The sequence below is a fragment of the Macrobrachium nipponense genome, chromosome 6 (genome assembly GCF_015104395.2).
Source record: "Macrobrachium nipponense isolate FS-2020 chromosome 6, ASM1510439v2, whole genome shotgun sequence".
Taxonomy (NCBI): Eukaryota; Metazoa; Arthropoda; class Malacostraca; order Decapoda; family Palaemonidae; genus Macrobrachium; species Macrobrachium nipponense.
The window spans coordinates 62695556-62723353 of NC_061108.1; the positions used below are offsets into that span (position 1 = coordinate 62695556).

The following is a 27798-nucleotide window of genomic DNA, read 5'->3' on the forward strand; positions in this document are numbered from 1 at the left end:
AAAACGACTGTAGCTGAATTCCAGTCTATAGGGTGTTCAAAATCCCTCACGTGACAAAAAATGGCACTTGAACCGTTCGCAACCCGTACATTATATTTATGCTGTGTAACTCTCTTACTTAGTTCCTTACCAGATTGTCCAATATAAGGCAAATTACAAATAGAGCAGTTAATTTTGTACACGCCTCCTGTTGTCATCACTGATTTATTACAAAACAATGCATTTTTGACAGATGAAATATTACTAAAAACAACATTTATATTCAGACATTTCAGGCTACGTACAATTGATAAAAATTCACAGTGGTATGGCAAAACTAAAATATTTTCAATTTCAAACTTACTTGATCTTTCGTGACAATAAAATGATTTTTTGGCACTTTGGAGGCAACTATCAATAAAATACCTTGGGTAACATAATTCTTTCGCAATTTCATAGATGTTCTTAATTTCCTCGTCTAAGAATTCAGGATCACAAATCCTATATGCCCGTAAAAACATCCCTGAGAAGACTGTTCGTTTTATCTTGGGGTGATGGCTGGAAAAATTATGAATGAAAGCATTCACTGCTGTTGGTTTACGGTAAACTTTGAATTTAAAACCGTTGTCGGTTCTCATAACGAGTGTGTCAAGAAATGGTAGGGTTTTATCCTGTTCTATTTCCAGTTTGAATTTTATGGATGGAACCAGGCCATTCAAAAGTTCTAAAAACTCCAAGGGGTCACGATCCCGTGGCCACAGGCATATTATGTCATCAACGTATCTGTACCATGTCAAAGTAAACGTAATGATATTTGGTAGGTATCTGATTTCGTAAAACTCCATATAGATATTTGAGAGAGTTGCAGATAAACAGCTTCCCATTGCCAAACCAAAAATCTGTCTATAAAAACAACCATTAAATGTAAACGTATTATCAACTATGCACAACTTTATCAACTTAATAAAAACATGGTGGGAAACAGGAATATTTATATAATTCATTTTTTCTTGTAGAAATTGTAGCAGATCATCAATGGGCACTTTCGTAAACAATGAATTGACATCAAAACTAATTAACCTGCAATTTGCATCTCTCACGAAATTGAAAGTCAGAGATGCAAGAGGAACAGGCCTCGACAAAGACCCTTTGGAACTGAGATTATAAAACCAGGAGGAAAACACATAAAAACCTTAGAATTTTTTCACCTGCTGACGTGATCGCACCCTCTTTTGTTCCCCCTCTCCTCTGGTGACCCCCACATGTTCCTTTATCTCCCATAGTAATATAAGATTGCTCAGCAATTCAGAAGAAGCCAGACTACAAACGCCAAGGTACTACAATGAAGTAATTTCGAGTGCAGTCAGTTACAATTTTTTCTTCTTGTCTGTATTTCTGTTTCATTCCTTCCAAGGTGACTCCCTAGTCCAGTTTGGGTTATAGGTGAGCGCGTGTGCAATGTGAAGGGACCTTTTTTTTATGGTTGGATTTCATTTATAACATAATTCTGATGAATTATAGGATGGGAGTCTCTTGTAAACCCCTCGTTTGGATGCTATAAAGAAAATTACGTAATGAGATGGTCATAACTTAATTATAAATTTTCCTTTATTTTTTTTACCAATTGACCTAATATTCTCATATCGCATGTAAATCACTTAAATATACATTTTTTGTTCAATGAATATTTTTTTCAGAAAATAAATAAGTAGAAAAAATTTAAACTTAGTGACTTTCTTTCAGAATAAAAGATATATGACGTAGTTCTGGGACGCACTTCACGCAAAAGAAGAACCTCCATTTTTGTAGCAGAACCACTTGAATCAGCAAGTAAATGTGCAAAGAGACAGATCAAGATGATGCTTGCATTATTTGTGGATAAACAGCAACCTCAAAAAGAAGTCCATTTCAACAACTTAAGAGGCCTGGAATTTCCTGGCCCAAAAATGTGAAGAATGGTGGAAGGTAAACACTGAGTTTGGCAATGTTTATGAATGCATACAGATAGCCAAACACCCAGAAACGTTTACAAAATCTGCAGGCTAATGTTACTGGAACCAAGTTAAAATGAGCTTGGAACTTACAGACCAAATTTAGAACTGATGAGCTGCAGGATACCAAGAGCACTGAATAAACCTTATCTTCAAATGTTAGGAGCAGTCGTATAGCTTGTAAAGCTTCAGCATTTTCTTGTGTTATCTGTCAAAAAGAATTGAAAGGAAAGACTTCCAGAAATATTCTTTGGGAAGAAAAGAAATCTTAAGTTTCACAAAATTCAAACAGAGGCTGCTTGGGTGACATTTGTAGAGGCTATTCCTTTCGTTAAAGATGGGCTGGGAAAACGTTGTTTGGAAGCCTTGGCAACATTTTGCAATAGTAATGGAGATTTACTTAAAGCAGCTGCTCTCGACATCTTTTGTCACAAAGAATGTTGGAAATAACACTGTAGACCCGTACATGACGCTCACACAAATACTAAAAGGACAGAAAAATGTTGTCAGAGAGAACAATGGGCACAAGGCAAAAAGCAAGAAGTACTCAGTAAATCTTCTTTACATATAAGAGAGTGCCTTGACACACGCAAAGAGGTATGCACACTGAGAGACATACTTCATGAACATGAACAAATACAAAGAGATATGCTGCTTACAAATGAAGAAATTAGAGATACAAATGATGATAGACAGGCATTACGCTCCCTTTGCAATAAACTTCAGAAACACTTTGGTGAGGATATAGGGTTTCATTCCAGGTACAAAAAAATGAGCCTCCAGAGCATGGTGGTGCATATGTAGAAAGTGCCCTCAATAATTGGGGGATGCAAACTACCATTTCATGAATAATGTAAACCTTTTATCATGAGCCTGGAATATCATGGCCATGCAACATTGATGAAATAAGGGAAAATAAAACACCTATAATGATGTTTACAATCTAGTTGCATTTCTTGCTGACCCAAAGTCTGCTATTGTAAATGGTCGAGCAGTGATTAAGGAGACTTTACAGTTAGCATCTGATTAAAGGCAAGTAGCAACTTTTGCAAGATGGCATATCAATGTACGCCCATAATTTAACCGAAAGTAAAGAATGCATTCAAACTTAAAGAATTGGAATATCGTATAATGATGTATTAGATGAACTATCAGCATGGGCCCTTAAAATCTAAAGAAAATTAAAGAATAAAGTGTGACATGACTAAAGTGATTGACAAATAACTTTGTTATCACAAAAAAAAGTTCATTATCTTAAAATGCAACGTCACACTATAAATGATTGTTGAACATGAACAGCAATTAATGATCAGATGATCTTAATTTAACCTACGGGTTAATAGTATGCTTAATTCTATCATGTATAAAACTGTCAGCTTATTGTTTAAGGCTACACATGCTATTAATTTGCCCTGATTTCGTTAAATAATTTTGCCCTGTGCCATAAGGGCGACACAAATGATGAATTTTCCCATCAGGTAAATTATTTCAGTTGCTGAACAATATATGAATTTCGCCTGGAATAAATAGCAACCTGCAGTGCGCAATTTGTACTGGTTGACCACTTTCCATTTATTTCTGGACCTATTCGAGTCCCTGTCACCCTTAAGGTGCAAATTGTGACTCACATAATTTAAATGCAAATATAGTTCAGTTAAACTAAATCTCCAGAGTGTTATATAAATTTTTCCTTCCATTTACACCAGCCATCAGCCATAGATTCTTTGTTATGGTTCCGTTCTCTTGCAAGGACTTTTAGGAGTACCAGAAAGTAACTTCCATCGTTTTTCAAAATCTGAAAACGAGAGATTTATAACAATATATATAGATATCTATGTATATGTGATGGGAATGAACACTGGACATATATGATATATAATTAATAAATCAAAATGAGGTCAATAGCGAGTGACAGGCAGTTGGAGGTGAAAACAGGCCAACCTGGAGTGTTAGTGTTTATATTGGGAAATAAAGGTTCTACTTTGTATAGAGATGAATTCGTCTAAGATTTAATTATTTTTTGGTTAAATGGGGTCATTTTGACACCCTTAACAGTAGTGGTAGAAGGGAAAGGCAATCAGGCCTATGGACTACGTTTCTGGAGAGACTGGGAATTATATAGGAGTTAGGTAAAAGGTAAGTATATCTTAGTTTTACCACTGAGCTGATTAACAGCTCTCCTAGGGCTGACCCGAAGGATTAGATTTTTTACGTGGCTAGGAACCAATTGGTCACCTAGCAACGGGACCTACAGCTTATTGTGGGATCCGAACCACACTATATCGAGAAATTAATTTCTATCACAAGAAACAAATTCCTCTGATTCCGTGTTGGCAGAGCCGGGAATCGAACTTCAGACCACTGGATTGGCAGCCAAGCGCGAAAACCACTTGTCCAGCGAGGAACTATAGAAGAGTTAGGGGATGAGGTAGATGTTAGGAAATAGACATCATAGTTATGTATTTTTGGCAACTGTCCCTCTACTGCTGACATAGGCGTTGAAGTCAGAGAAATTCGAATGGTCGAAGAGCCAGGCAGCCTTGTATAAGGCAGTGGCAAAGTTCCTTGTGTGTAGATATGATGAGTGTTGTAAATACAGCAAAAATTATGGTATAATAATTACAGTGGGGCTGTCTTACGGCGATTACCAGTGTAATAATTACACACGATCACAAGTGTAATCATATACAGACACGCTAATGCAGAAGCAAATGACTCCAACGTATTCAAGGTGCCGTTCTTTAATGAGGACGTAAGTGTTAAATATTTCCTTTTATAATTACTTTTTTATGTCAATTTGCTCACAAATTATTTAATTTCTATTTCATTATTATTTTTTTGTGGTTTGCTGTTAAGTGCAATGCATAGGCCCGACACGTTTAATTTCTTTTGCATGTGAGATTGTGTGGATGCATGCAAAGAGTGGGTCGGAGTTTAGCATCGGGAGCCACGAGTCAGTAGAACTTTCGGGCAGCAAAGACAGAAACAGACTCTCTCTTTTGATACACCCATAACCAACATTTGATCAGCTGATTGCCTTGACCGTGAAATGATATTGGGGATCGCCTCCTGCAGACTCGAGAAACATTTACTTGAAGAAATGGGGTATATAGACATTTTTCTTTTTGGTTGGTGAATGATACATTACTACCTTTGTGTTGGTGGTTTGTGTGGGGATAAATATATCGATGTTATTGAAGTCGGGACGAATCTTGAATTACAAGAGTCCCTCTAAAGAAGGCAAAATGTACGTAGCAGGTAACAGTGATCATACTTTCTTGCATAAAATTACGAGGTTAGGTTCAGGAGTTAGGCCTTTTCGGGGCATTATTGATGGCATTTGTCCCAGCCAGTGCAAATTTTTATTGAGGGACTGAATAACTACATAAAAGCCAAGGGAATTAAAAATGATGCAGAGGCAAAAGCCTTGTTACATTTCAATAAAGGTGACTTAGCTTTCCGCTGCTGTAGTTTTCAATACAGAAAATGGTTGCAGGTCCATAATAATATCGCATGTGCGTATAAAGTCTTTAATGTATAGTAAAAGCTTTCTAACCTTGTACTAGGTTCGTCTTCAGTCAAGTGAACATTATGACTATAAATATCCGTCGAAGTAAACTTCTGAACAGGACATTCCACAACGACGAACGCAAATGAAGGAAGCGCTCAACAGCCTAACTAGGTATTTCTGTTGTTGATGTTCGAATTCCTGTTTGCTATTCTGCTGGAAGGTCTTGTACGCTGTGATGATGCTGCATGGTGTTCCCCTGGCAGCGCGGCTGCAGCATTGCTGGACGTCATATCCCCCATGCTGTAATCTGTCTGAGGGAGGACAGCAGAAGAGGGGGCAGCAAAAGGCAGAGGAAAAACAGAGCTTGTCTTAAAATTTAAATTTGTAACAAAGTTTTTAAGAATGTAAAAAATTTAAAAACTGACTGATGGGTCTCCCCCAACAAACGACTTGTTTCCGTAAAAAGCTTCTCCTAAGTTATATTTAATAATTATGTTCGATCCATCCCAATTTGGTCTATGGTTGTTCTTAAAAGCATGGGAGAGTATTGCATTGTTCTGTGCATGAAGTGCATATGCGCATTTGTGTTCCCCTAATCGGATGGATAGTCCTCTTCCATTTTCTCCAAAATATTTTTCCTTACAGTCATGACAGGGGATTTCGTAAACACCTGGAATGATAGTATTCTTATCGTTATTGTTGTTTCTAATTAATTTATAGCTAATCATGTTTGGGTATTTGAAAACTATTTTGATATTTTTCTGGCTATTGTTAGTGTAGTTACATAATTTGACGAGGTTGGGATTAAATGGAAGGGGTAAGAATCAGTTGGGTTTTTCTTTGGGGTTGTTAACAGGACGATAAAATGCTATCTTAGTTCGTGAAATGGCTTTGTCAATAATATGATCGAGTATCTTAGTCCTCTGAAGGTCGATCATACGTGCAGAATTTCTCCATCCACAAACTCCGGGTCTCATATTTTAAACGCACGTAGGGCAAAGTTCATTACTACATTGTTCTTAATGTATGGAATGAATAGAAATGTATGTAACTTTCTGAGTTGGTTGATTTGCGGTACACAGAGAATGTAAATTTATGAGTAGGGGAACACAAACGTGCATATGCACTTAATGCACAGAACAATGTAATAGTCTTCCATGCTTTTAAGAACAACCATAGATCGAATTGGGATGGATCTAACATAATTTTTATAAATAATAATGTCTAAACAAGACTAGTGGAAGGCGCCGCCATAAACTTAGAAGCTTTTTACGGAAACAAGTCGTTCGTTGGGGAAGACCCATTGGTCAATTTTTACATTCTTAAAAACTTTGTTAAAAATTTTAATTTTAAGACAAGCTCTGTTTTTCCTCTGCCTGTTGCTGCCCCCTCTTCTGCTCTCCTCCCTCGATAGATTACAGCACGGGGGACGTAACGTCCAGCAATGTTCCAGCCAGGGGAACACCATGCAGCATCATCACAGCCCACTAGACATTCCAGCAGAATAGCAAATAGGAATTAGAATATCAACAACGGAATTACCTAGTTGGGCTGTAGAGCGCTTCCTTCATTTGCGTTCGTCGTTGTGGAATTGTCCTGTTCAGAAGTTTACTTCGACAGATTTTTATAGTCATAATGTTCACTTGACTTTATATGCACATGTAATATTATTGTGGACCTGCAACCACTGTCATCATTTTTAACACAGAAAATTGTACCCAATACACAAAATATTAGTCAAGGACCAAATTACAAGCATTTCTGAGAGCAGCCTATGGAATAAAGGAACACGGAGATATACTGAGAGACCTAAGAGGTTTTTACGCCCCACCCACAGCCCAGGCAAATAGTTGAGGGAACAGCTGGGGATGTAAAGATCCCAATTTCCATTCACACAGGGGCCTCTGTGAATTTGTTACACCATCAGCTGTATCAGTCCATGTTCTCCCAATAAACCTTTGAAAACCTCAACAGAGACGGTGTGTGATGTGCAAGCCAATAGATTAAATACCTTTGGTTTTATAAGAATACGTTTTGCTCTGGGGGACAGAGTACCGATAGAACCATTTTTGGTGGTAAAAGGGGCTGCATTGAGCAACAGGCTTTTGCTGGGCCATCCTGCATGTAGGAGACACAGGATATCGGTCCATACAGGTGTCAGTGGCATAACGGTTGGGGAACCGGGTATTTTTTATTCCATGTAAGAGTGCACATGGAAGCGAGTATACAGAGGTTCATATGGAGAATACCAACAGTGATATTGGTAATAATATGGGCGAAAATGGTGGTCATATCACTGATACTAGTAGTAATACCAATGATATTGAGGATACTGGCAGAGGTGTTGGTGATTATAACGTGGCTATTGGTGATCACGGTGGTGTTAATGGGGATATTTGGGATAACGGCGGTGACAATGACAGTTATGATGAGGATAACAGTGATAATGGTGCCTACAGTAGCGGTACTGGTGACAATTTTGGCAGCATTAACAGTGGCGGTATGAGAAATAACAGTGATGATACTGATACTAACATTGGAGTTATGGTGGATGGAATAAGGGACACTGGTATAAATAAGGGTGATATTTATGGGGACATGGAACATCAGGGTGATATGTATAATGACCTTAGAATAAAGGTGTTTTATCAGAGGATGTTATTTTAAATCCAGTTACAAGGACTATGGTCAAAGTCAAGCTGAGGGAAGGGAAAAGACCCAAAGAGGTGTGCATAATTGAGGGTAGAAAGAAACTAAGAGGGGTTATTAGCACCATTTGGTGAACAGATTATCAAATACTGGTGTTACATGGGTGGAATTATTGAACTGTAATGATACAGTTAGGAAGTATCAGAGGAACACTTTTGAGGTAGACCTCCAAGTCTGGAATAATGCTAGTGGTTCAGTGGCTATTATAGATGGGAAAACTGAGTTTTCAGAGGCAGAAATACAAACAAGGAAGAAAATCTTTAGGGAACATTTAGCTAATGCAGACTACAAGGAGCATATAGACGCGGTAAACAAAGTGATGACTGAATTTGGAGATACTGTGGCTTTAAAACGGGATAAGTTAGGACTGACAAATGTGTTAGATCATAAGGTGAATCTAGAAGAAGGGACAAAACCTATTTTTATTCCTGCATACCGCATACCTTTCAAAATCAGAGAACAGGTAGAGAAAGAGGTCAGTAAATAGGAAGAGGAAGGAATTATTAGACCTAGTGCATCCCCATACATATTTCCTCTGGTGGCAGTGCCTGGGTATGCGTAGATTTTAGATACTTGAATGAGAAAACAATCCCTGACATTTATGCAGTTGCTTGCATACTATATCTTTTTGTAGAAATTGGGGAACGTAGAATTTATACATCAATTGACCTCGCACAGGGTTTTTGTAAGTCCCTTTTAGTGAAAAGAGTAAGGAGTATACTGCATTTTCGGTGCCCAAGGGACATTTTGAATTTACGCGGATCCCTTTTGGTTTGTCAGGTAGTCCTATGACTTTTACAAGGTTAGTAAACACGGTTTTGCCCGGGTTATTGGGTAAAAATGTCTTTGTGTACATGGATGATATGTTGATTGCAACAGCCTCGATCGAGCTTCACAGAGAAGTGCTTAACCCTTAAACGCCGAAGCGGTAAAAAAAAAAATGTCTCCCGTGTGCCGGAGACGTTTCAAAGTGAGCGCGGAAGCAGAAAAAATATTTTTTTCAAAAAATCATAGCGCGCTTAGTTTTGAAGATTAAGAGTTCATTTTTGGCTCCTTTTTTTTTCATTGCCTGAAGTTTAGTATGCAACCATCAGAAATGAAAATAATTATCATTATCATATATAAATAATGCGATATATGATAGCGCAAAAACGAAATTTCATATATAATTGTATTCAAATCGCGCTGTGCGCAAAACGATTAAAGGTAACAAGTTACATTTTTTTTCGTTGTAATGTACACTAAATTGCAATCATTTTGGTATATAACAAATTGTAAAACGATAAAAGCAACACAGAGAAAATATTATCACAAAATAATGCATGAATTCGTAACGCGCGGACGTAAACACATATTTTTTTCAAAAATTCACCATAAATCTAAATATTGTCCTAGAGATTCCAATTTCTTTCAAAATGAAGACAAATGATTGAATATTACTATACTGTAAGAATATTAGCTTACAAATGCAGTTTTCGACCATATCTGACGAGTTAAAGTTGACCGAATGTAGAATTTTTTATATATATTTTTTATATGCAATTATTTCGGAAATAAGAAAAGCTACAACTTTCAAATATTTTGCGTTTTATTCTACATGAAATTGCGCACATTTTCATATATAAAACTCTATGAAATGCCTAATATGAAACGGAGCAAATATTCCGAGAATGGGACTTACAAATTTCGGAGATTTGTGGCGGAGAATCCGCGCGCGGAGGGAAGGAAAGTTTTTTTTTTTTTAATTCACCATAAATTTAAATATTGTGCTAGAGACTTAGAATTTGTTTCACGATGAAGATAAATGACTGAATATTACTAGACTGTAAGAGTTTTATCTTACAATTGCGTTTTTCGACCATTTCGGTAGAGTCAAATTTGACCGAACGTGGTTTTTTTTCTATTTATCGTGATTTATATGCAAATATTTCGAAAATGAGAAAAGCTACAACCTTCAACTATTTTTTGTTGTATTATACATGAATTTGCGCACATTTTCATATATAAAACGTTATGTAACGGCTAATTTAAAATGGTGCAAACATTACCACAATCGCACGTATGATTTTTTCGGAAGAGTTACCGCGCGGACGTAAAGAAAATGTTTTTTTTTCATAAATTCACCATAAATCGAAATATTGTGCTAGAGACTTCCAATTTGTTGCAAAATGAAGGTAAATGCTTGAATATTACTAAAATATAAGCGTTTTAGCTTTACAATTGTGTTTTTCGACCATTTCGGTAGAGTCAAAGTTGACCGAAGGTTGAAAATTTGTCATTTATCATTTTTTATATGAAAATATTTCAAAACTGATAAAAGCTACAACCATGGGTTGTTTTTAGTTGTATTGTGCATGAAATTGCGCACATTTTCATATATAAAACTTTATGTAACGGCTAATTTAAAATGGTGCAAACATTACCACAATCGCATGTATGATTATTTTCGGAAGAGTTACCGCGCGGACGTAAGGAAAGAGTTTTTTCATAAATTCACCATAAATCGAAATATTGTGCTACAGACTTCCAATTAGTTGCAACATTAAGTTAAATGATTGAATATTACTAAAATATAAGAGTTTTAGCTTACAATTGCGTTTTTCGACCATTTCTGTAGAGTCAAAGTTGACCGAAGGTTGAAATTTTGGCACTTATCGTTATTTATACGAAAATATCTCAAAACCGATAAAAGCTACAATCATGAGTATTTTTTTGTTGTATTCTACATAAAAATGCGCACATTTTCATATATAATACTCCATGTAACGGCTAATTTAAAATGGTAAAAAAATTATGTCAAAGTGACGAAATAATTTCCGAGATGTGTCACAGATACTTTTTAGTGCGGCAAGAAAGAAATTCGCGCTTGCGCGCCTGCGTAACGATTGTAAACAAAACAACACTTTGATCCGTGAACTCCCAGCATCCCCCAAGGCGCGTGATTCAAGAGTTTTCGGCTGATAGGCCTAAAAGTATTTTTCCGCGAATTTTTAAAAAAACTTTTGTATGTCGACGTAAAATACGTCTAGTCGGCACCCCGAGAGACAAAAAATGTCGACGTAAAATACGTCCAGTCGGCGTTTAAGGGTTAAGGGAGTGCTTAGGAGACTTAGCTTTGCAGGATTGAAAATTAACCTAGTAAGCATTCCTTCTTGAAGAAGCAAATTGCATATTTAGGTCATGTCGTATCTAAATAGGGAGTTAGAGTAAATGACAAAGCAACTGCAGATTTTCCTGTCCCTAAGCAAAGAAGCAAATTAAGTCAGTCCTGGGGATGGTGGGGTTCTTTCGTAGGTTCGTGAAAGGGTTTTCTAACAGAGCAGCTCCTTTATCAGACGTGTTACAGGAAGATATCCAATTTTATTGGGGAGAACCTCAGCAAGTAGCTTTTCAGAAAGTTAAGGATACATTAATAAATCCCCCAGTTCTGAAATTTCCTGATTTCAGCAAACCTTTCACACTAGTGACTGATGCCAGTCAGGAGGGTATAGGTGCTTGCCTTATGCAAAAATTTGAAGGAAAATTCCATCCAATAGGTTATTATGGCAGTAAATTTAGGACAAAGGGCAGCAATGAAAGATTATTGGCTACCATAGTTAAGGAAGCCTTTGCAATAGTATCAAGCATAGTTCATTTTAAAATGTTGTTAATGAGGAATAAAGTGGAAGTTCTTACAGACCACAAGCCATTATTGAATCTTTTTAATAAGCCAGATTCTGTCGCCCAAAAGAGCTCAACGGTTTTTAGCCATCAGAGAATTTGATGCAAAGATCAAATTAAATGTAGTCGCAGATGCCCTGAGTAGAAGATTTTATGATATGGAACGATTTCAAGTTGGGGTGGTTACTAGTGATTCTATACAATGGGATATCAGTCTCAGAACAAAGGCAAGATGAGGATGAAATTTTGGCAGATGCAAAAGTGTTCCTCAGAGGGGAATTAGTCAGGAAAGTAGAATTAGAAGGTAATCTGTTGATCTGGAAAATTGAAGATAATTTAAGGACAAGTGAAAGTGATGGGGACACAACACAGAATGTAATTCTGAAAGTCCTAATTCCAGTGTTTTTAGATATAGTACATTGAAAGTTTGGTATCCCACATTTGGGGGTAGAGAAGACGTATAATGAGATGCGTAATAAGTATATTTGGAAAAGTGTGTGGACAGAGGTGGAAAATTTTGTGAAAAAGTGTACAGTGTGCAATGCTTGCAAACCTGCAAGGGTAGCTTCTTGCAAGGGCCATATCCAATACCAAGTACCTTTTCAAAGAATACACATGGATATATTGGGGAATTCTTGTGAATCAAGATATGGCCACAGGTACCTATTAACAGTAATAGATGAACTAACGAGACAGTAGAAATTTTCCACTCCGTAATAAAACAGCCGAGGAAGTGGCTGTAACATTTTTCAATGGGGTCATCTGCAGATATGGCTCACCCAAAGTTTTGTTAACCGATAATGGTAGAGAATTTGTAAACATGACCTTAAGGTGCCTTGCAGAAGTCATGGGGAAACAGAAAGTAACAATTATTCTGTACAGACGTGAAGCTAATGGGCTATGTGAACAAGCAAATAGGAAAGTGCTCGAAGCTCTCAGGAAGACTAAAGGAGGAAATGATAAAAACTGGGATAGATATGTAGATACAGTTAGATCTAGCATTAATACATACTATGGTCAATGATTCTATTAAAATGTCTCCATTCAAAGCATTGTTTGGTTGCCAGGGGATGAGGTCACGAATCGCTACTACTACAGGAACGTGAAATCGCTGATGGCTCGTGTAGAGTCATCTCAGGATAATTTCTGGGACAAACCAGGGATCTACCATACTTCTACGAGGTGAGTGCAGGAAGCACTTGCATATAAGTCGTGGAGTATTTCAAGTCGGCAATGAGGAGGCGATTACGGTTCCTTCATTGGAAGTCGGCAAATCTACTGTTAGGAAACACCTACAGGGGTGCTATGAGGCTGTTAAATTTCTGCCTGGAAACAATTATGGTTCCACAACTAGAAAATGATGGAGAGGACGAATTTTTCTTTGCAGAACGCTACACAGCTCCAGTGATTACCATTATGGTCACAATGTGCATTATAGGGGCCATCAAAGTTGGATGCAGCCAAAAGGGTAGGAGGACCCCAGCAACAGAAGTGGCCCTAAATCATGTGTCAAGTTAAAAGACATAAACTATTTCCAGTAGTCGAAACTAGTGTGTGACAGTGGCAAATACAGGGGTGGCCGAGCTATGTAATGAGAATGAACACTAGACATATATGATATATAATTAATAAAACAAAATGAGGTCGATAGCAAGTTACAGACAGTTGGAGGCGAAAACAGGCCAACCTCCAGTGATATAGTGTTTGAGACGTGCAAAACAGCGAATTTCTTAGACGCACACATAAGACAAATTTTAAAAACATACCCGATCGCACCAGAGAGATCACGGGTGCGTAAGTGACCTAGATAAGACGTGTACATGGGAAATGGAAAATGCACATACATTGGAACAGGGAAGATAGTAACGTGTGTACATTCGTATATCTATTAGTGTGCATGGATTCGTACGTCCATTAGTACGTTCAAGTGCATATGACTGTTAGAGCAAATGAATGGAATAAAATCCCTAGTGTGGTGATTAGTGGGGAATCATATGACAGACGTTAAGTGTGAAACCATGCCATAGGAGGTGCTTGGAGATCCACGGAGATGAGGTATAGTAAAAGGAAAACTTTGGAAACTTTGGACATTGACATTGATTTTAGATGCTGTGAATGGGGAGTGTAGAAAAGATTTATTGGACATTTATCCATTGCACTTCTTGATGCATTTCACTGTTTGATAATTATGGTTTCCTTTTCAGATCGATTCCATTGTTGCTACCTAAAAATAAATTCTCTAGACTTTAATGCGTCATTTATTTGACAGATACCCATAGAGTTATTTGACCGCGGGGATAGTTCTGTCCAAAATGGTGATGCAGGGCAATAACGGTGCTTTAATGATTTTTGGGATTATCTAATTCATTTTATCTAATATGTTTATGTAGAAGAGTACTGGTGTTTTAATTATTCTTTTGGGATTTCTTTAATTCATTTTATTTCATTTTCCATGTTAGTTATTTTGGGAAATAAAGTTTCTATTTTGTATAGGGAGAGTTTGAATTTGCCTAAGATTTTAATGATTGCCTTTCAGCTAGCTGCAGGGACGAAGGGCGATGAGAATTAACCAAGATAGGTCTCGTTACCACAACCAGGAGTTCTCTCCTTTTAGTTAAATGGGTTCATTTTGACACCCTTAACACACACACGCACACACACGGACACACACACACACACATATATATATATATATATATATATATATATATATATATATATATATATATATATATATATATATATATATGTATATATTATATATATGTATCTATATATGTAATATCCCTATATAATACATATTAATAATATATATATATATCATAATATAATTATTATATATATATATAAAATAATTGCTTTAACACACTCCAATTTCTAAAACAGAATTTTCACAAATAAAATCTTATACAACTTTAAAAAAAAAAAAAAAACCCAAAATTTCAAAGAATGAGCTGAAATGTCAGAAACAGTCAAATGTCCTCACACATCTTATTCCTTTATGGATAACATCCCTAGAATAGTAGGGCGGCTAACTGTGATATTTGTAATGAATCGTGCTTTTGATGATACAGGCATGAAATTTGGCACAAATAACCTCAATACCCACCTCAGTATGAAAAAAACTTTGGCCACTCAAAAATCCAAGATGGCCACCATTTCCCAAACATGAAACATATATATATATATATATATATATATATATATATATATATATATAGATAGATATAGATATATACTATATATATATATCTATATACTATATATATATATAGATATATATATATATAAGGCCTTGCAAGAGAACAGAACCATAACAAACATTGTATGGCTGAAGGCTGGCATAAATGTAGGGAAAATTTTATATAACACTCTAGAGCTTTAGTTTAACTGAACTGCATTTACACCTTAAGGGTGACAGAGACTTGAATAGGTCCAGAAATTAATAGAAGGTGGTTGATAGAAGGTGGTTGATTGCAGTTCAACTGCTCCAGTTTGTGCACATTGGGTAGCTATTTAGACCGGGTGCTGCTTCCAAGGGATTCCAAATTTCCTATTATAACTAAGCACAATATTTGAGTCTGCAAAGAGATTGCATACTAGGATCTGTACTAAGGCGATAGACACGTGTGGAAAGTAAATACAACTTTCTCTTATTACGCCATACCAAAGTTCACTCACATGGTCACAGAATGACTGAGAGCTTATACAGAAAGGGATATTGCATTGTTTAAATAACTGTCATGGTAATTGCTTTATAGCAAAGAATTAGATATCAAAGAAAAGGAAAACCCATCTTCTTCGAGAAGTTCTGCTGCAAGGAGGTATTTGCGCATGTGTTGGAGGTGCCTGTTCTCACGATGGTTCGAGAATCCCCAAGTGTGTTACAGAAACTCAACAGGTGCCGACGTGTCGTCAGAACATGCCCCGAAAAATAATGCAATATTTCGTCGAGATCCTTCTAAGACGTGCCTGTCATCTCGGGAGCCTGTGACATTCGCTGGTAGCCACGCCCCCAGGTCGCCATATATATATATGACTGACGAAGTAGGAGAGATCAGATCATCAGTGAGAGACCAGCAGAGATCAGCAGTGAGAGGTCACCAGGGAAGAAGGAACAGATGAAGGATAAGAGAGGAAGGCGAACGAGAGGTTGGTCGGAGTCGAGTCAAGTCGTCTACAGTGAGAGAGAGAGAGACAAAAGTTAAGTCGTCCGTAGTTGGAAAGGGAGATATTCCGACATTGAGCAAGCCTTCACAGAAGAAACGTCCTACAAGTTAGTTTTGTGGAGTAACCTGCCCTTTGAGTATCAAGAATAGATATTGCTCTCTGCAGTACAGAGTCAAGAAGACGTCTGAATTTTTGGTTCTCCTTTGTGAAGCCATCGCTTTGAGGATTGATTTTCGACAGCTGCAAAACTATTTTCATTACCTCACTGTTTCCCCAGTTCACGCATTGTAAGACTTCACTTTTGTTATGTAAATAGGAGAAACCATTCTGCATTTACCTTTGTTAGTAAGCTTGTAAATAAACCTTTGTTTTGTTTGTGTTTCTTTCTATATTCGTATCCCCAGTTTCAACTTCTGGTGTTGAATCTTTTTGTTAATTATAATATTGAACCTGTAGTAGACCTCTCGGGGTTCATAACATATTGGCGACCCTACCAGGATATTCGGCACCATAACATTGAAACAGGGAGAATATAGAAAGAACCAGAATGAGTGAGATGGTGAAAGAGTTTATTGAGTCTAGTAAGCTTCTAGGTCTAGAGGGGAATGATCTCTGTGAGTATGTTGAAAGGAAAGAAAGAGAAAAGTATGAGAGAGATAAGAGAGTGGCTGAGAGAGAAGAAAGAGCAGCTAAGAGAGAAGCAATAAGAATGCAGCTAGAGAGAGAAATGCAGCAACAAGAAAGAGAGAAAGAATGAATGCATGAGTTGGAAATTGTTCGTAACAGTCAGACAGGCGAGAACGAAAACGGAGCTTATGGCCTAGGTATGAGTGCAGTGTTGAAATTAGAACCAAAGTTTGATGAGGAAGATGTTACGACATATTTCATGTGTTTTGAGAAGTTAATGGAAAGAGTAGGTTCTCCTAAAGAAACGTGGACTCTCTATTTACAGTCAGTTTTGAGTGGTATGGCGCTTACTGTGTATAGTTGTATGTCTAAGGAGGAATGTGATGATTATGATATTGTGAAAGAAACTGTTCTTAGCGTGTATAGGCTAGTACCGGAGGTGTACCGTAAGAAATTTAGAAGTTTGAGAAGGGACGAAAATATTATGTATGTAGAATACGGTAAGAAGTTAGAAAGGCTGTTTTTTGATTAGTTAACTTCTGCTAAAGTTGTGGATTTTGATGGTTTGAAGAACTTAGTGTTGTTAGAAAACTTCAAAGATAATGTGTCCCCTGAGATTAAGCTTTATATAGAAGGTAGGCGAGAAGTATCTTTTGCAGGAGCAACTAGGTTGGCAGACGAATATAGTTTGACTCATAATTTAAGTGTCAGTAAGAAGCGAAATGATTCTCCATCTGGTAGAGTACAAAGCAGTAAAAGTTTCGGTTCTAGTAATAGCAATGCAAATAAAAGTGAATGTTCCTGTTATAAATGCGGAAAACCTGGTCATATGTCTAAAGTTTGTAAGACTAAAGTGGCATCTAGTGACTCAGAATTAACTTGTTTCTGATGTAATGGGAAAGGGCATTTAGCAAGAAATTGTGCAGTAGAAAGGAAGGACGTTAAAAAACCAGTGTCTCTGGTTAACCTTTTGTCAAATAGGAATGATGTGATGAGAGAAACTATGAAATTTTTTGGTGAATTTCTGTCAGAAGGTGTAGTTTCCTCTCTTGGAGGAGGAGATTCATGAAAAGTAGTATTGCTTTGAGACAAAGGAGCTGCTGTCTCACTAATTAGGAGAGAGAGTGTGCCAAACAGGGTGGAAATCAATATGGAAGAAAAAGTCATGTTAGGTGGATTTCCTAACACTCCTGTTCTTTGTCCTTTGTTGAAGTTCAATTGAGAATGTCAGGTAGTGTCAGGAGAAGTGAAACTAGCAGTTGTTGACAGTTTGCCCGTTGATGGCGTTGACATTATTGTCGGTAATGACTTAGCTTTATCCAAGAATGTGAATCCTGTTGTGAGGGATATTCCAGTGCCTGAAATGGTAGTAACTAGGTCAGGGTTAGATACAGATATAGACTACGGTCATAATTTGTTCGTGGATTTGAACGAGTGTGAGTCCGTGGATTCGAACGAAAGTGAGTTCGTGGATTCGAACGAGTGTGATAGAGGTGTCGAGGTTGATCTTGGCGTGAGTGTGGCTGAAAAACCTGACTATCAGTGGTGACAGTGATAGCCAAGGAGAAGGTGTAGCTGTCGAGAGTAACGTAGACAATGTCGTGGAATCAAGTACTAGTTTTGGTGATGAATTAGGCACTAACCTTTTGAATAAGGATGAGCTAGTCAAGTTTCAGAGAGAGGATGAGACACTAACCAAAATTTTTTAATGTGAGCCGGATGATGATCTCGAGAATGTGTGTAAGGAAACGTTTTGTTTGAAAGACGAAGTTTTGTGTTGTTATGTTCATCCTAAGTCTGGTAGTAAAGAGGAAATTGCCAAACAATTAGTAGTTCCTAAGAAATCTCATGAGCTAGTTTTGAAGTTAGCACATGATGAGCAAGGATATTTGGGAGTAAATAAAACTTTCAGGTGTATTAGTAGGGCGTACTTTTGGCCTTAAATGAAGATTGACGTACAGAGGTATGTTTTAAACTGTCATGAATGCCAAATTGCAGGGAAACCGAATCAAGTAATGTCCAGAGCTCCATTGTGTAATATTCCTTCAGTAGGCGAACCTTTTGAGAATGTAATTATCGGTATGGTCGGACCGTTGCCTAGAAGTAAGGGAGGGAGTATATATCTGTTGACAATCACTGATAAACTAACTCGCTATCCAGAGGCGATACCCGTAAGAAGCTGTAATACAAGGGCCGTAGTTAAACGATTGTTAGATTATTTTTCCAAGTTTGGTCTGCCTCGTACTATACAGAGTGATAATGGTAGTAATTTTGTATCCATATATTTCAAGGATAGAATGAAAGAGTTAGGCATTAAACTTGTAACTTCCACACCTTACCATCCCGAATCACAAGGCATTGTGGAGCGGTTTCACCAAATGTTATAGAGTCGTTTACGAAAGCTGTGTAGTAACTTTGAATATGACTGGGAAGAAAAGTTACCCTTTGTTCTGTTAGCTTTAAGGTTGGCACCGAACGACACTACAGGATTTAGTCCTTTCGAGCTGGTTTTCGGTTACACCGCTAAGGGTCCTTTGGAAATGCAAAAATGTAATTTAATGCTTAAAGAAAGTAGAGAACACTACATAACTAATCTAGAGTACCATACAAACAATTTAAGAGATGCTTGCTTGACAACTAGCGAAGGACAACGTGAGTGGAAGTCAAGGGGAGACTAAACGGAAACATGATCTCAAAGCGAAAGAATGAAGTTTCTGTGCAAGAGATAAAGTTTTAGTACTAGTCCAGAAAGAAGGTCCCTCTTTATCTTCTAGGTTCGAAGGTCCTTTTTCAATTTCAGAAAAAAGGGGAAATCTTCATTATTTAATTGAAATGGGTAAGCGTAGAGCAAAGTGGATGCATGTAAACTGTCTTCGGAATTATAAAGAACACCCCGTGCCGTGGCCTCCGCCCGTGTCCGTAATAATGGTCACAGAGAGGAGTTAGTTTTGAGAAAAACTCAGAATTACTTAAAAATTTTGAAGTTTTTGATCAGAGTTCAGAAAAGGAAAAATTAAGAGGAAAGGATAATGCTATAGCTGATAACCTCTCTAGAGATTTTTCGGACTGAGTAGCCTAATTACCGTTCTCTGTTTTGGCATGAGTGGGTGTGCGAGTGAAGTGTGCTCGTTAACTGGATTAAAGCTTTATGCAGAATTGTTCTCCTGTTGTTTAATTCTTGTTTTTCTTTAGAAAAAAATAAAATCAGTTGATTTCATTTTTTATTTTGGGGGAACGTGTCATGGTAATCGCTTTATAGCAAAGAATCACGTATTAAAGGAAAGGAAAACGCATCTTCTTCGAGAAGTTCTGCTGCAAGGAGGCATTCGTGCACGTGTTGGAGATGCCTGTTCTCATGATGGTTCAAGAATCCCCAAGTGTGTTACAGAAACTCAACAGGCACCGACGTGTCATCAGAACACGCCGCAAAAAATGATGCAATATTTCGTCGAGATCCTTCTAAGACATGCCTGTCATCTCGGGAGCCTGTGACGTTTGCTGGTAGGCCCCGCCCCTAGGTCACAGTATATATACGACATATGAAGTAGGAGAGATCAGATCATCAATGAGAGACCAGCACAGATCATCAGTGAGAGATCACCAGGGAGAGATAAGAGAAGAAGGAACAGACGAAGGATAAGAGAGGAAGGCAAATGAGAGCTTGCTTGGAGTCGAGTCAAGTCGTCCACAGTGAGAGAGAGAGAGAGAGAGAGAGAGAGCGAGAGAGAGAGAGAGAGAGAGAGAGAAGTTAAGTCGTCCGCAGTCGGAAAGGGAGATATTCCGACGTTGAGCAAGCCTTCACAGAAGAAACGTCCTACAAGTTAGTTTTGTGGAGTAACCTGCCCTTCGAGTGTCAAGAATAGACATTGCTCTCTGCAGTACGGAGTCAAAAAGACGTCTGAGTTTTTAGTTCTCCTTTGTGAAGCCGTTGCTTTGAGGATTGATTTTCGACAGCTGCAAAACTGGCCAGAAAGTATTTTCATTACCTCACTGTTTCCCCAGTTCACGTATTGTAAGATTTTACTTTTTTTTTATGTAAATAGGAGAAACCATTCCGCATTTACTTTTGTTAGTAAGCTTGTAAATAAACCTTTGTTCTGGTTGTGTTTCTTTCTATATTCGTATCCCCAGTTTCAACTGTTGGTGTTGAATCTTTTTGTTTATTATAATATCGAACCTGTAGCGGACCTCTCGGGGTTCCTGTATTTCTCAATTTTGAGCTTATCCCAAGGATTCATTCTTGATTTTCTACTGTCCCAGCAGTGCATAACAGTGATGTGACCTTAGTGTGGTGCTTTGCAGTGCCTTACATGCCAAAACAGTGATATAATTTATGTAAATTTGCCTCGGAGGTTCAGCGGCTTGCGGTGTATCTCCTTCCCTCCCACCCTCCTTTCACCGGCTAAACACAGTACTGCTCACAAATAAAGTAGGTTCATTATGATGGGTCATAATACAAATGCTCTCATGAGAAAGGACTCCAATGGCCTGCATTTTACAGCACCTTATGCAACCATGGAAATGGTTGGTAATGTTTTATTCAGGGATATGAAATTAGAAATTAGTGACATAAAAGGTGTTCAGAATATAAATCAAAATAAGATTATGGTAAAACTGATCTCTACAGATATATTTACAAATGTTGTGAAGAATTTATAGGATATACTGTAACTCGCCATTGTCAGTTACAACTGGCGTAATCAAATGCCACAAGTCGAGAGGCCTATACAAAATTGTTGCGTGTTGCACCATAACATCACATGGCAACTTTTGACAGTAGTCGTGGAATGATGTCGACTATGCAAGGCAGCCTTGCATAGTCGCCATCACTGGTGCAAAGTCGTCAAACTCAGAGACTAGGTTACGATATATGCCTATTTATGGCGATTTGGTTGTAATGAGAGTCATAATGAGAAAAATTTTGGCCATTACAACTTGCACGGTTTGAAATCACCAAAAGCCTGGGACAAACATTGGTCATTTCAGACTCCAACTGACATAAGGGCTGGGTTTGGCGATCAATCTCCTATAGTCGCGGGGCTTGGACTCCCCAAAAAAAGAAATGTCAGCTGACATTGACTCCATGACAACTTCCGCAATGAACCATGAAAGCAGCATTGCGCAAGATGAGATGAGATTACTTATGTGCGTAGTCATACGCACAAGTCACTGATGATTTGGGCCACACCCACATTTAACGGTTTTTACAGGACAGCGAATTGCGTGAAGGCATGACGATTTTTGACGATTTATTTGCGATTTAGTCACCTCATATTCCGACTTACGCAACAGGATTGTACTGAGTCGTGAACATGGATGCAACCATAACATATATATAGTCTAATAAGTAAATCAATATTTTCCATTTATCACCCATAGATTCAGTGTTTCCGACCCCCATAAATCTTCTCCATGATCATATCGAGTCTTTGGTGCTGGCCGCTTGTGTTGCACAACTTAATTTTGATATATATAAAAAATCCTACTGCCAGGAGTGAAGCAGATCGAGAGGACTCAGTGACACAGGTCGTCTTTGTGATTATGTAAACTCCCCTGCAGGATTCGTTCATTGGCAGGAATAAATGATATAATAAAACGATAAAGAATGCATTTTCAAGCATCAGAAAATCATGTTGAAAAACTATGTAAATTTCCTGAATGAAACTTATAATTCAAAAATATTTTAATAATTACCAAACATATTTTCTGTTAAGTTCTCGAAAATCTTTAATACTATATATATTTTATTCAAAATAGAGAACGCCTTTTCATTTCTTATACTTCAGAACATGCTAATAAATTGAATTTCATTGTAATAAACACACTGTAGAAAATCTTGTTGAAAAACTGTAAGTTTCGTGAATAAAAGTTAAACCAGTTTTTTTTTTATTACTGAATATATTTTCGTTTAAGTGTATTCAGTGTTATATTTGGCTATATCTGAAGTTCTTCAATTATATCAACAGTAGAGAAAGTCTTGAATACAAAATATATTTTACTAAAAATTAAAAACTGAGGCAGCTGTGGTAAATTAATTAAGCCCTTGAACCATATTCATAGGCTGCCAACGCACGACACATTCTGATCCACTGCGATGTTGTGGGTTTGCCAGGTAACTCGCCATTGCTAGTTACAACTTGCGTAGTCAAATGCTATAAGTCGAGAAACCATTACGAAATTGTTGCATGATGCGCCATGACGAGAGGCAACTTTTGACAGTAGTCGTGGATTAACGGGAACTATTCAAGGCAGCCTTGCATAGCCGCCATCTCTGGAGCAAAGTCGTCATACTCGGAGACTTGGTTACGATTTATGCCGACTTATAGCGGAATGGTTGTAATGAGAGCGTAGTGACGTCGTAATGAGCAAAATTTCAGCCGTCACGAATTGCGCTGTTTGAAATCGCCAATGTGTGACCCAGGCTTTGGGCAAAATTCACCGCCATATATTTCCAGTCTTGTCATATGAGTCCACTTCTTCCTCTGCTTCTTTTCCCACTTCCATGTGGGGACAATGTTTCTGTTAGCTTTTCCTCTTGTCATATGGATATCTTACATAAATACACAACCATTCAATCCATGCATAACTACGATTCTGCGCATGTTCTATAAAATTCGACTCATCATAAGATTGGCATCTATAAATAATACTGACAAGCAACGCGCACTAACAATGAAAACCTGCAGAACAGAAAAATAAATTTTAAGAAAGTTCGTAGATTGGCCATAAGTAACATCCTAAAGAAGCGAATATTTGAGTACCGTATATACTTACCGAAGTCTACGGAATGTGCACGCGGTGTTTCGCCGTGTTATTTTCCTTCGTAAGGTGACCTTGAGAGGAGTCATTCTCTCTCGTCACCTGGTCGGTGTGACTGGGGAATATATCCTCCAGGGGTAGGCAGCTGCAGCGGGGGGAGGGGGTGTGTTAAAGGATTAGGAGGCTGGCCCGCTATCACGCAGCCTTGGAATCCTTATAGTATTCAGTCATCCCACAACACTAGACATCCCGAAATTTAACCATCACATGTAGTCAGTCTCTAGTGCACAATGGATTTTATCAACTTTTGCTTTTTGCCATTCTCCTGCTAAGACATGAAAAGTTCTTTTATATGGATTTACGATTCCAACATCTTACTTCTTAATAGTCTACACTGGATTCTCTCTCTCTCTCTCTCTCTCTCTCTCACACACACACACACACACGCGCACACAAAAACACACACACACACACCTCCAACATATATCACTAATTTTGATAAAGCTGTGTTTCAGTGTCAATAAAATCAGCAAACAATGTCACTGGAAGAACACAGAAACATATTGAAGAAATAAATAAAACCACTATAACACTGATATCACTGACTTGTACCAAAAATATTGTAGCCTCAGACGCAGAATATCAGTAGTGTGAAGGAGATAGATGAATATCTATCCATCCATCTCCCTCATACACATACATACATACATACATACATACATACATACATACATACATATGTGTGCGTGTGTAAATAAAGGTAATGCCACGGAGGAAAATAAAATGAAAATGAAAAGACGAGAACTCCGTGGCCTTACCTGTATTTATACATAGCATCACGTTTTATATATTTCGTGATCAAGTTATGCATATGTGTGTACGTGTGTGTGTGTGTGCGTAGATAGATAGACAGATAAATAGATAAATATACATCATCATACATTCTGAAATAAATGTACCAGCTTGTTGAAGAAAGCAACAAATGACATCATTATATGCAGTTCAAGTCACAAACGTGCTGAGGCAACGAGGTCCTTTATTCGACTCTGACTTGGGCGCCCAGTTGAAAAGAAAAAAATGCACACGATTTCATTCAGTATGAAACGGATAAGTAATTATGAGATAATTTACACATGAAAGACCTTCACAAATTCAATAATATTTCCATCGTCTATTCATTCAATGTCTTCTTCTTCTCAACGAGATTCATAATTTATGATGGGGTCAAAAAATGCTAGCTAATACGGTCACAGCATATTGATCTCTTGATTATTTCTTATTTTCTGGTTGTCACTTAAAGATTTCAATCCACTGAAAATTTACTTCTTGCTAATCGAGCACAATGCAACACTGGCCGCCGTAATAGCACGTTGACCAAATTAATTGTCACACGTTTCCCGATCCCCGAGGGAAGCCTGGCCAAATGAACAAGAAACTTTCCAGGACATGAGTATGGAGCTCATCAGTCGAAATAATTCACACCGAAAACGAGTAGTTTTCTTATTCCAGTTTCACATTCGATGAGAACTATTCAAGCAAACTTCATTATTCATGCCAACACTGCAGCATACACAAAATTGACGTGATTCGGCGATAAGGTATTCGGAGTGGAGCCGAGACTTCACAGTCAGTGAAGAACTATTTTGTAAACACAGCGCACATGACAACTGTCTTTCACATTGTTTCACTCAACTTTGCTCACTCTCTAACGTTGACGGGAATAAAACTCAGGTTACTGTCCCAGATTTCACAACAAAATAGAATTATGTTTCCATTTAATTGCTCTATACCCGCGTATTTTAGATGGCAGTCGTCTTCCTAATTCATTCAGGAATAATTTGCAAATAGAATAACATCAATTGATCTTTAGATAACGAATGAAATCAAATGAAATGTTTACTCACGTCTGCGCATGCCTCCTCTAAACGTTGAACGGAATCGGTACTCTCTAGATCCTATCCTTCGATGCCTTCATTTGATGATCGCTTTTACTTTTGGATACTTGAGAGAATAATATTAGTATCAAAAACAACATTCTGATAATCTAAATCAGAAAATTCTTCATAAGATCAGTAATGAGCCAGAGCTGTTCGCTACGACTGCAAATCTTATTGCCAACACTTCTTTTCATACGTTTTATTGAACCGCTCACATAATTATTTACAACTTTGTTTTAATTCTGGTCACAGAGATTCCTCCTAGTTTTCCAACTGAATACACTAATAAACTAATATGATGAAAATTATTAAAATTTTAATAGGTTTTATATATATCTAGATTGTAGCAATGAGATCAGCCGTTGTTATACACTCGTCTTTGCCGCTGGTTCTGGCAACACAAGTTGGAGTTCTTTACCTCAGAGACGGGCTCCCAAACAGTTGATGACGTAACTGGCAACACCTGTCTGGCACATCCCTACAGTGCCAAGTGTTTCATGTTAGGACAGATGTTTGTGGAAGGGGTCATTGTCATGACTTATAACAATGACAGCGCAAAGACTAAAGACATCACGAATCACAGTATTCTAGCTAAAATGACAAACGCAAACTTCTTCGACCGCTATACCTAGTCTAAATCTTCACATCTTTATCAGATTATTCATTCAAATTGAATTTTCTTCTCGTTCCTAGCGATTGCTTCTAGTCAAAGCAGAGCTTCAAGAAAAGCGTTGTTACTGTTGAGCTCCCAACACCGTTCTGAGAGGGGCTCGCTGCGAATCAATAGATGGTCCCAAAGCACGTGATCCGTTGCAAAAACTGAATCAGAGGAAGAGGCCATGGGGTTGGGAATGGGCCAGCCCCCACTCCCAAGCACGTCACTCATTATTTTGATTTTCCGAGTTCCAAATCGTTTAAAAGTGCATTTAAAATTCTTTTAATTTTTTCCACTTTTAAATATATTTATGTATATATAACATAAATGATACATGTGTGTGTGTGTATTGTTTCACAGTTGTTACATTTAACTACATCACATTGTTTTCCTTACATTCTACAGTATTTTTTTAAAATTTAAATCTAAAGTATCCTTCTTATAATGCTGCATAATATTTCTATACTGTATAAAACTACGTTATTCTTTTACAGAAATGCTGGATTTCATTTGAACCAGTATATGGTACTATTGAAAAAAAGTCAATGTATCTTTCAGTATTTTGTTCTTTATCGCATCTTGCTGTACTTCAATTATTGGCATCGCAATTCCACTGCATATCATATATATATATTATATATATATATATATATATATATATATATATATATATATATGAATATATGAATATATGGATGGAATTAAGGGAAAAGGATTACTGATTTATTAATATTAGTCATTCAGCTAGTTTGTAAGTCCATAATTTACAGACTGGCTAAAATACGGCACAAGGGTGTACCATTTTGCACGTTTTAACTGTAACGCATACCATATTTGTAGAAAAATAATGTCTAATAGGAAAATCAAAAGCTTCGATGCAGGAAAAATAATAATCTCCGGCAGCGCAGGCGCTGCAAGCGTCGGCGTGTGCCGACTTCGTATGTAAACAAGAAGATGCGTCACACAAAATTTAGATGAACAATCAATATAACCACGAACCTCATGAACAATTACATTATTTATTTCAGTATTAATTTAATATTTCATATGTGCTTGTGTTGCGTATATATATTTTATAATATGATTATTAATAGCCTCATTTCCAACATCTGTTATAAAACACTTGGAGGAAAGTGGGGTGGGGGAATTTTGCAATACAACGCAAATGACCTTGGAGGAAGCAACTTCGATATCGAAGGACTGGCATGGATATAGATCTCAGATTGAACACAGATTGACATGTGATTTTTATGAAATATCAGAAACAGTGCAAAAAGGAAATAAACGAAGAGAGTCGAGAAGTTTTTTGTTACAAAAAAAGTACATAAGAAAAGGGATACTTGAAATATGCCGGGCGTTTCAAGGTACATGACTCTACCGGCCAGAATGACTTGAGGTGCTTAAATGAGTTAAAAATCAACAACGGGCATTTGCTCCAAAGGTATACGAAGAGTGTGCCACCATTTTTGGAGAGGAGACCCAAACTCCCAGTATTTTAGTGTCTATAGCGACTCGTCCGCTAACACAAAGGAGACGACAATGGAGGAAGTACACAAAATTTGGACTGTCATACCTCTTTACAGTTAGGCTTTGAGCGTTAAGTCAATTTTCATATTATGTTTCAGTTGTGTCTGTTTATATATATATATATATATATATATATATATATATATATATATATATCTTGCTTAAAGATGGCGTAACATCTGCATGTTCGAGCGTATACCGGTTTATTGTTTACTAATTTAAACAAGTTATTCTTGCTGGTGATGTCATATCCTGTCATGTGGCCAGTAAGCT

The 27798-nt window shown here is 37.4% G+C and overlaps 1 protein-coding gene across 11 annotated transcripts in view; it reads right to left on the reverse strand.

Annotated features, from left to right (window-relative positions):
• The window catches only part of LOC135216350 (protein unc-13 homolog 4B-like), a 255589-nt gene extending 229472 nt beyond the window's left edge, over window positions 1-26117 (reverse strand). The window contains exons 1-2 of one of the 11 annotated variants that reach the window (XM_064251583.1): window positions 25972-26107; window positions 23422-23734 (exon numbers count right to left, since the gene is read on the reverse strand). The gene's annotated coding sequence lies outside the window, so the exon portion shown is untranslated. Of the gene's footprint in view, window positions 1-23421; window positions 23735-24888; window positions 25085-25310 lie in introns of those variants that run through there. The other 10 variants (XM_064251585.1, XM_064251580.1, XM_064251579.1 and 7 more) reach the window with 10 other exon arrangements.
• Window positions 26118-27798: the final 1681 nt, after the last annotated feature.